This window comes from Labrus mixtus, chromosome 7 (assembly GCF_963584025.1).
Source record: "Labrus mixtus chromosome 7, fLabMix1.1, whole genome shotgun sequence".
In the NCBI taxonomy this organism is placed as follows: domain Eukaryota; kingdom Metazoa; phylum Chordata; class Actinopteri; order Labriformes; family Labridae; genus Labrus; species Labrus mixtus.
In genome coordinates this window covers 26332191-26340662 of record NC_083618.1, presented here as the reverse complement: position 1 = coordinate 26340662, position 8472 = coordinate 26332191, and positions in this window count along the sequence as shown.

Genomic DNA, 8472 nt, shown 5'->3' with positions numbered 1-8472 from the left:
CTCCCTCTGAGAGAGCAGAACATGTTTAGATGTGATGATTCTCTCTCTGTCTTTTCATTGCAGATATCTGTGTGTGTGTGTGTGTGTGTGTGTGTGTGTGTGTGTGTGTGTGTGTGTGTGTGTGTGTGTGTCGCTTCACAGTGACCTGATAAAAGCAGGCAGAGAAGCTGCTGTGTGAATGGAGCAGCTTTTTAAAGTCTAGACCTATTCAGATACCTTAATAAGACGTCCTTCACACCAGAATAAAACCTGCGCTCGGCTGAGAGTTCATAACAAAAAAAAGAAAAGAAAGGCAAATGTTAGTGAATAGAAAGCGTTGCAGGGATCAGACTGAGCTCAGATGAGCCTATGACACAGACAACAGCATCGCGACGAGCATCTACGGCTTCAAAGTAAAAGTCTGACACAGTAAGATATAGGCCTAATAAATACATTTAAAGGATTAAATTACACTGATTACAAAATGACAACAATAAAAAAAATTATAACAAACATGTTTTTCTTTCTGTTTATCAAATTTGAATTATTTGAAAAATATATTTTATTTTAATTTCTATTAAATACAAAAAATATACATGTCAGAAATCAACAACAACAAAGACCTACATAATCTCAATAATCAAACAAGAAAAAAAAACACATTAATGCCAACTAGAAAAGACAACAAGCTCAACTTCTTCAGTATTTTCATATTTCATCCATATAAAAAAATCAACTATATAGTAAAAGAAACATTACGCATATTTCAATAAGAAACTCAAATACTCTATAAGTCCTCGCTATCGTACGACTACAGATTCGTCATCCACACAATCGTTTAATTTGTACTGATTGAAATGTCATTTCTTGATATCTGATTGCTGTCCATCCGTCCTTTTGACAAAAACAGAGAACGTAAAAGAAACACTAAAAACACAGGCTGCCTTACTCAGAGTTTTAAATGAGCTAAGTTCCCCATGTGTTTTCAAACTTACTTTGTTCCTTTCAATGTTTACTGTCTTCTCCATGTACAAATCATTACATTAAACATCTACAAATGAATGTGTGTAATACATTATATTAGTTGCTTTTGTTATTTGTATTTTTTGACTATATTTCTGGAAAGCTTGGCCTTGGATTCATTTATTAAGCTAAAAAGAAAGAAGCGGTAGGACTGGATACGTTTGTTCACTTCATCCTTTTCCAACATGGACTAGTTCAGAAAAAACAATCGAGCCGCTACAGAAAGTATTCTCTGATTGTTGTTTGCTTTGTTTGTAATGTACATTTTAATTTTTACTTTTAAAATCAATAAATCAATGAAAATGAATAAAACTGTTAATATGTCCAGTGTTTTAGGGATGTGATGATGACTTGTAGATTTTAGATACTTTATAAGGAGCTTTTTAATATAACTGAGGAAATCATTTTCTTTTCTAAAAACTTCCTTTTCTTTCTCCTCCACAAAGACGCGTACAAAATGATGACGATAAGATCTGATATATATAATCATAAGTGCATAAATAAAATATACATGGTAAAGGTGACTGCATCAGGCATCCATATAAGGTAAGGACTCATGATGATGATGTCACATTATAGAATTTAAATTACCTTGAATATTAGGACGATCATTTCAGTCTCACACACCTTTAAAAATTCTCTTTTAATTGTTTTTTTTTTGTTCAACATAACGAGCGACTGTCACAGATGATGAAGCTCTGATCCACTTTCACCGCAGGACCACGATGACACTGAAAGTCCTAATCATAATAATAATCATCAGAATAATACATTCAATGGTCATTTTCAGAAAAAAAAACAAAACAGTTTATTCAGGAGGACATATTAAAACAAAAGAAGTGAAGATAAATTACAATCATAAATAAATGAAAACAAATAAAGAAACAGTTAGCTGAAGTCAAGCGAGTAAAAACAGTGGAATCTCTGAGCCCGAGTTTCTCTGGTAAAGTCGTAATCGCAGCGGTCGCGGTTCAATTCCAAGCCCTCAGACGGATTTCTCTCGTGTCTCTTCATCCCTGCATGAAGTATAACCACTGTTAACCTTCAGCATCCTCACACATAAAACCGAAAAGGCAGAAAAATCATCTTTAACATAAAAAAAATTGAGTCAAGAAAAGACAGAATGATTTTAAAGGAAAGGGATTCATTTCTTTGTTATGTTATTAGTTTGGTTAATAAAAGGTTGTTAGTAAGAACCTATGATGGAAAGCATGAATAGATAATCCTAAAAATAAAAAAAGGATTTAAAAGGAAGCGAGAAAGTATAATGAGATACAAATGAAAGACAATAAAAAGAAAAACAATTTAAAAAAATCAAATAACTGAAGCTGTTCCAGCTGATGATTTTCTGATAATGAAACATGCACAGTCTGACTTTGAGTGTTTGTTGTTGAACCTGTGTGTTGAACCTGCTGTTCTTGGACAGGTCTACTTTGAAAAAGAGATCTCTGATCTCAGTGGGACTAACCCGGATAAATAAAGGTTAAATAAAAAATGAATATAAGTCTGTAAAAATGTCAGAAGTTACTTTTTCAGCAGGTCTCATCACCCTCGGCAGGTTGATGCAGAGCTTGAGTTCACCTCTTTATTAAAGCCTCACATTAGAAGCAGCCAGAGGGGATCCTCCACCCGATGATCCAGGCCTGTGAGCGGCTGCAGACTGGTTCACACATTCCTGAAATGTGGCTCCGGGCCAAGACAGATGTGCTTTAAAAGTGATCAGAGTGAAGAAAAAAATAATCTTTCAATCAATTCTGAATCTGACACAAAAGTCAGGATTGTTAGGATGTGATGTCGTCTGTTAAAGCTGCTCGGGTCTGAACTTTACATGACAGACCGATTGTTGACAACAATAATGATTATAAAAAAAAGAGGCGAGTAGACGGCTGTAAGAGAAGAAATCAGTTTCCAGGATAAAGGGGGAAGAGAAAGGGCAGCGGCATGTCGGGTAGAGCGCTGAAAACGTATTCAGAGATTAATAAAGCAGCGATATGGAAACAACCTTTACCCTTCATCACCATTCTGTACTAAAATCTAACAGGTTTATTAACATGATTAGCAGTTTTTATTGATCTTAATCTCATAAATGTATCTTCCTAATTCACTTTTAAAGACGTTATCTATTATAAAGCATCATTTCTTATCTGTTTTTATATTTTGTTATCAATCAGAATTGTGTCTGATAAATCTATTTTTGGAGACATGCAAAACTTTAAAGACAGCATTCATGTTTATTGCATTAATTGAATGTATCCTCATAGAGTGTTATGAGGTTTTATGTGATCAAATGTTGTACATTTTTACTTTGTTTGTTTACCCAAAGGTCCAACTAGGGACACGAGTTGGAAATTAGCAATATCTTTATACTGTTTATGCAGCACATCAGTTTCACGCTTTGTTAAATTGTATTGTCCCTATTAAATAAATACATTCAAATTCAATGTAAAGTTACTGTTCCATGAGAAAAACGTTCCTTTCACCGTCTGGTTCAGTGAGCAGGTCTGGGACAGAGGGGGAGACTTGTGAAATGAAAGTTTTACTATCAGCTATTCAAGCTTTTTTTTTCATCATTTCAAGTGTAAATGAGCTCTCTTCTGAAGAGGATTAAAACAAATCTAAGAGCATTCGGTTGCTTATACTTCAGCGTATTTGTCTCAGCAAAATATTGAACGCAGGATTTTTACTTGTAACAGTGGGTTTTTTTTTTAGAATGGAGCTTGACTCATTGTACTCATGTTAAACATCCCAGTACCGCTCCCATTGTCAGCTCAATCATCCAGAGGACACAAAAGTTACCATCATGCATCAGTGAGGTCTCAGGTATCCGCCTGGAGTCCCAAAGTCGCTTAATCCACCCCTAATCTTCCTTTTTTTCCTCTCAGTCCACAAATGAGTCTTTGCGGTCTCACAACTGAAGAAGTACTGCAAACTTTTTTCTGTGAGAGCGGTTTGACAAAAAAAAAAAAAACAAGCGGAGCAACTAGAAACATTTAAGTAATGATTTAATGAGTAGAAAGATATGAGTTTGTATTTGAAATAAAAGTGAATTTGGTCTTTCTATACATCCTTCATCTTGTTCATGTATTAAGGTTAATACAAATGAAAGCACATTTAAGTCTTTAAAGGTAAATATTAAAACTAATAAACAGATTATCAGGACTATTGATTGATTGAATTCTGCATTTTCCAACATTAACTTTTTCCCCACAAAGACAAAAAACAAACCAACCAACAAAAAGAATAGTGCATAAGACCACAGGCAAGTCTAAAGAGATGTTTGAAAAGAAGTGTGAATATATCTGATCCCCCCCCCCCCCCCCCCCCCCCCCCCCTCCATTCATCTTCAGTTAATAACTCTTATTATTATTTCATAGGTACTATTACGACACAAGAAGTGACATTTAAAGCCCCTCCGTCAAATGTTTGATTCATTTTTTAAATTTTATATATCAAAGAACAATAGCACACAGTACACAATGATTGGGAAGTAAAAAATAAAACATAACTTCAGAAAGAAATGTGCAGGAGGAGCCAAAGACACCCAGAGGGGCTTGTCGAGTGGCCCTCCTAATAAATACAAAATACAATTTAATGATTCTACTCTGAGATATATATATTTTTTTAAAAGGGTGAAAGGTGGATGTTATTTGAGAAAAAAATAAATCTTGGTATTTTTCACTTAATCAGAGGTCTGAAAAAAAGAAATCGATGTTACCCATGAAAAGAATATTTCACTTTGTATTAAATCTGAAAACATTTCACAAAACAAACCTTTTTACTTGATTTGTCTCTCTGCCGAGTGAATTACGTGGAAAGTTAAAACAACTTTTCTTCTTATAGAACAAGAAACACAGAAACATGTGACACTTCAACAAGAGAATAAAGAAGACGAGTGTGTGCACATCCAAGCACACTGCATATAAAGGCGTAAACTGCAGAAAAAAGGGGGTCCACACACTGTTCTGTTCAGCTCCCAATGAGCAATAACTTTATTAAGGGCAACGTTTCCATCCAAAGGATCTTCTTCAGACAAATGTGGCCGGAGACAAGCAGTCTTTTTTCTAAAGTTTGATTTATTATGAATTCACCAACCTTTAAACTTTTCATGCAGGAAAAAAAATCAAGTTATATGTGAGAGAATGTTTTTTTAATAATACTAGTATAACTGATAAAAACAGTCAAATCCTGGGACTAATAAAGTTTTTTAAATGATTAATCTATAGACAGTTTTATCTAAATCAGCTGATCAACTTTGTAGTCAAATATATCAAAAAGGAGCTGCATTAAACTGCGAGAACATATTTCATGGAAGTGATTTCTTTCTTTCTTTAAACTCAGAGATTCAACTACAGGGTTCTGTTTACGTCAAGCAGGCTCAGTCGACTCACCGTTAGGAAGCTGGACACCTTAAATGTTTTCGTTCACTTCTGCTTGAAATAATAACGATAGATGACTTTGTTTTCTCTTGGATTGGATTGCAGTGATTGCTGGAGCGATGTCATCACTGACACTTTTCCTTCCACCTGCACTTTTCCTGCTGTGACGAGTCCAAATATCCGCAGTGAAGATTTCATTTGGGAACCATTAAAAAAAAAAAAGTGTTCTGACGCTGGAAGGGCTATTAAGATTCAGGGGAGCGGGCTTGATTAAGAACTCCAAAAAGTCATCCAAAGTACAGGACGCACAAACTTTTGACGGGGAGGAAAATACAAATCAAGAGAAGCATGGCGAGCGAACGTTGTCAGCATGCTGCTGGATTATCATGAGAATATGTTTTGGGGGGTTTGTTTGTCTAATTTTGGTGAACTGATGGTTTTAGGGGTTCATCTGGCACGAGCAAACTAATGTTTCACTGGTAGACGATAGCAAGCTTTAGGTTTGTTTGTTTTTGTTTACGTGTGTGTGTGTGTTTGTGTGTGAGGAATGTAACGACTCATGCACGTGTTTAGAATAAATCACAGACTTAAGAATTGAGTTAACCAGTGCAGAATCCTCCCTCCATCCATCTCACTCTCACACTCTGTATTTCTTGCTCCACTTATCTGCTGCGTCGCCTGCAGCTACTCATCTGAGAACAGAGCGGAGAAAATGAGGGAATCGGCTCCAAAGAGGAGGAGGATGATGTGTACGAACAATCAGTGTGCCAGGAGGCACGATAAGCCTTTGGAATAAGAGGTTCATTTATGGAACTTCTTAACCCCTGTTGCTTTCTCTCTTTCTCTCTGCGAGCGTCTGCATGTTGTTTGCACACTGTCAAACAAAGAGTTCACCAGCTGAGGGGGTCACAGCCGGGTCAAGAGACATTTGAATCAAACGTCCACGCACGCACGGACGGAGCTACTGAGTCAAACATTTGGCCAGCAGGCATCCACCCGTAGTGGTTGAGTAGAATTAGTAATGTGCTCCGAGCAGGAATCCGGTTCTTTATAGGGCCAAACGCAGTCCTGTGACGCCCCCTTTAGGAAGAACAGAGAAGGGACGAGGCAAACAAGAACTGCTCAGACATGTTGCCTTTAAGTATCACCTCTTAAATAAAGGTTCATAACTGTTTGATGTGTGGCTGTGGATATTCACAGTCACCATCCAAACATTGAATATTAATGCAAGCTTTTTTTTAAATATCAGATCAGTGCACAGTTCATTTAAAATGGCGTCAGATTCAGAACCATCCAGTGAGCAAAATACAAAAGTGAACAGGAGCCCTGACCTCGGTTCTTCTAATAAAGAATAACTTGTTTTTTAAAGGTTAATCTACTTCACCTCCACTTTACCTTATTTCAGAGTGAATATATTGAATCAGTGGCTGCCCAAGTCTGAGGTCTTAGTCTCAAATTACATCTTTTATATCTTTCGGCACTGTGCAATACATATAAAATATATATATATATATATAAATATATATATATTAACAGACATTTTTACAGATGTTAGGATCTTGCAGATTTTGCAGTTTGCATACATGAATACCCTCACAAGATCAAAATACAACACCTTTTTTTACTTCTGTGCTTGTGTTTGAAATTCTTTCTTTCTTTAGGAATCATAATTTTACACAAAAAAAAGTAAGTGTAGTCAAATAAGGTTATGAAATAAAAAAAGCATGGTCAAAGATTCAATCAGTGATTGATTTTATTTCTTATTTTTAAAAAGCCCTGTTGGAGGGTTAGGGTTAGGGTTAGGCACTGATTTAGCAGTTTGTAGAGGATACAGTCTTTATTCCCCACTCCTTCCCCCTACATGTCCTGTCCCGCTACACCTTTCCTATCGCTATAAAGGCGAAAGCCCTAAAATAATCTTTTTTTTTAAATCACTGTTGGAGCCTGTTGTCAGTGTTAGTGTCTGTGAGCTGCCATCAGTTAGTAAAAATCGATTTATTATGCTCTATGTACATGTTTGAATAGAGACAATACTGCCAAAGTATCCCCTTATAATGAGGTTTCAAAGAAAAAGAAAAAAAGAGTGTGTGTCACAGTAGGTGTTTTTTTTGTTTGTGTGTGCCTTTAGTGAATGTATTTTGCCATTTTTCAGTGTGTGTGTGTGTGTGTGTGTGTGTGTGTGTGTGTGTGTGTGTGTGTGTGTGTGTGTGATCTTTATTAGTGAGTGTGTGTTGGGTGTATTAGAGAGTAGAATCTACATATGAGGCTTTTTTATAAAACTAAATAAAACTAAAACACAATTGAAAAAAACAACAACATATCTATAAACAGTTTATAATTTGAAATACAACTAGTAAAGATTGACCCCCCCCCCCCCCCCCCCCCCTTTAAACTTTAAACTTATATTAATAAGTTTAAAGCATAATGAGACGGATATTCAATTATTGAAGAAAAAAATCTAGTTTGGTGGAAACACAAAAACATGAACTCAATTATATTAATCCAAACGTTTTGTTTCTATCCTTCTTCCATTAATTATTATCTCAACAACCAATGTAAAGTGAAACAGCGAGTATCAAGAAGTTTACCTCGACCATCGCCAACAGACGCATCAATATCAACGATCTAAAAATCTCATATTTTGCCTAATCATATTCCAGCCACATGGTGTCTTCTTCCGAGGAACTATAACTTTGATACTTTAAGCAAACTTTGCTGATTATATTTGTATCCTTTGAAGTATATAAGTTATTATAATTATGATTTAATACAAGTGTAATGCTGTATTTTGTGGTAATGTTAGCTAAGAAAGCTAACCCCGGGCTGGTAGATAATGGTGTCTCGTACATGTTTGATGTCCATGGTGACTGTAGTACAACCTTAGACACAGACTGAACACTGACAACTGTGAAACATCACTTCAACTACAAACAAGATCACTCATTTCTGAACTCTGGAAACCTTAAAGGCAGAGGGCAGCATTGTAAATATAGATCATAAATTATGTAAAGTATAAAATGAAAATAGAAATGAAGTTACGATTACTTACATTTTTTAGGTTATCATAATTACCTAAGAAGAATAAAATAAAACT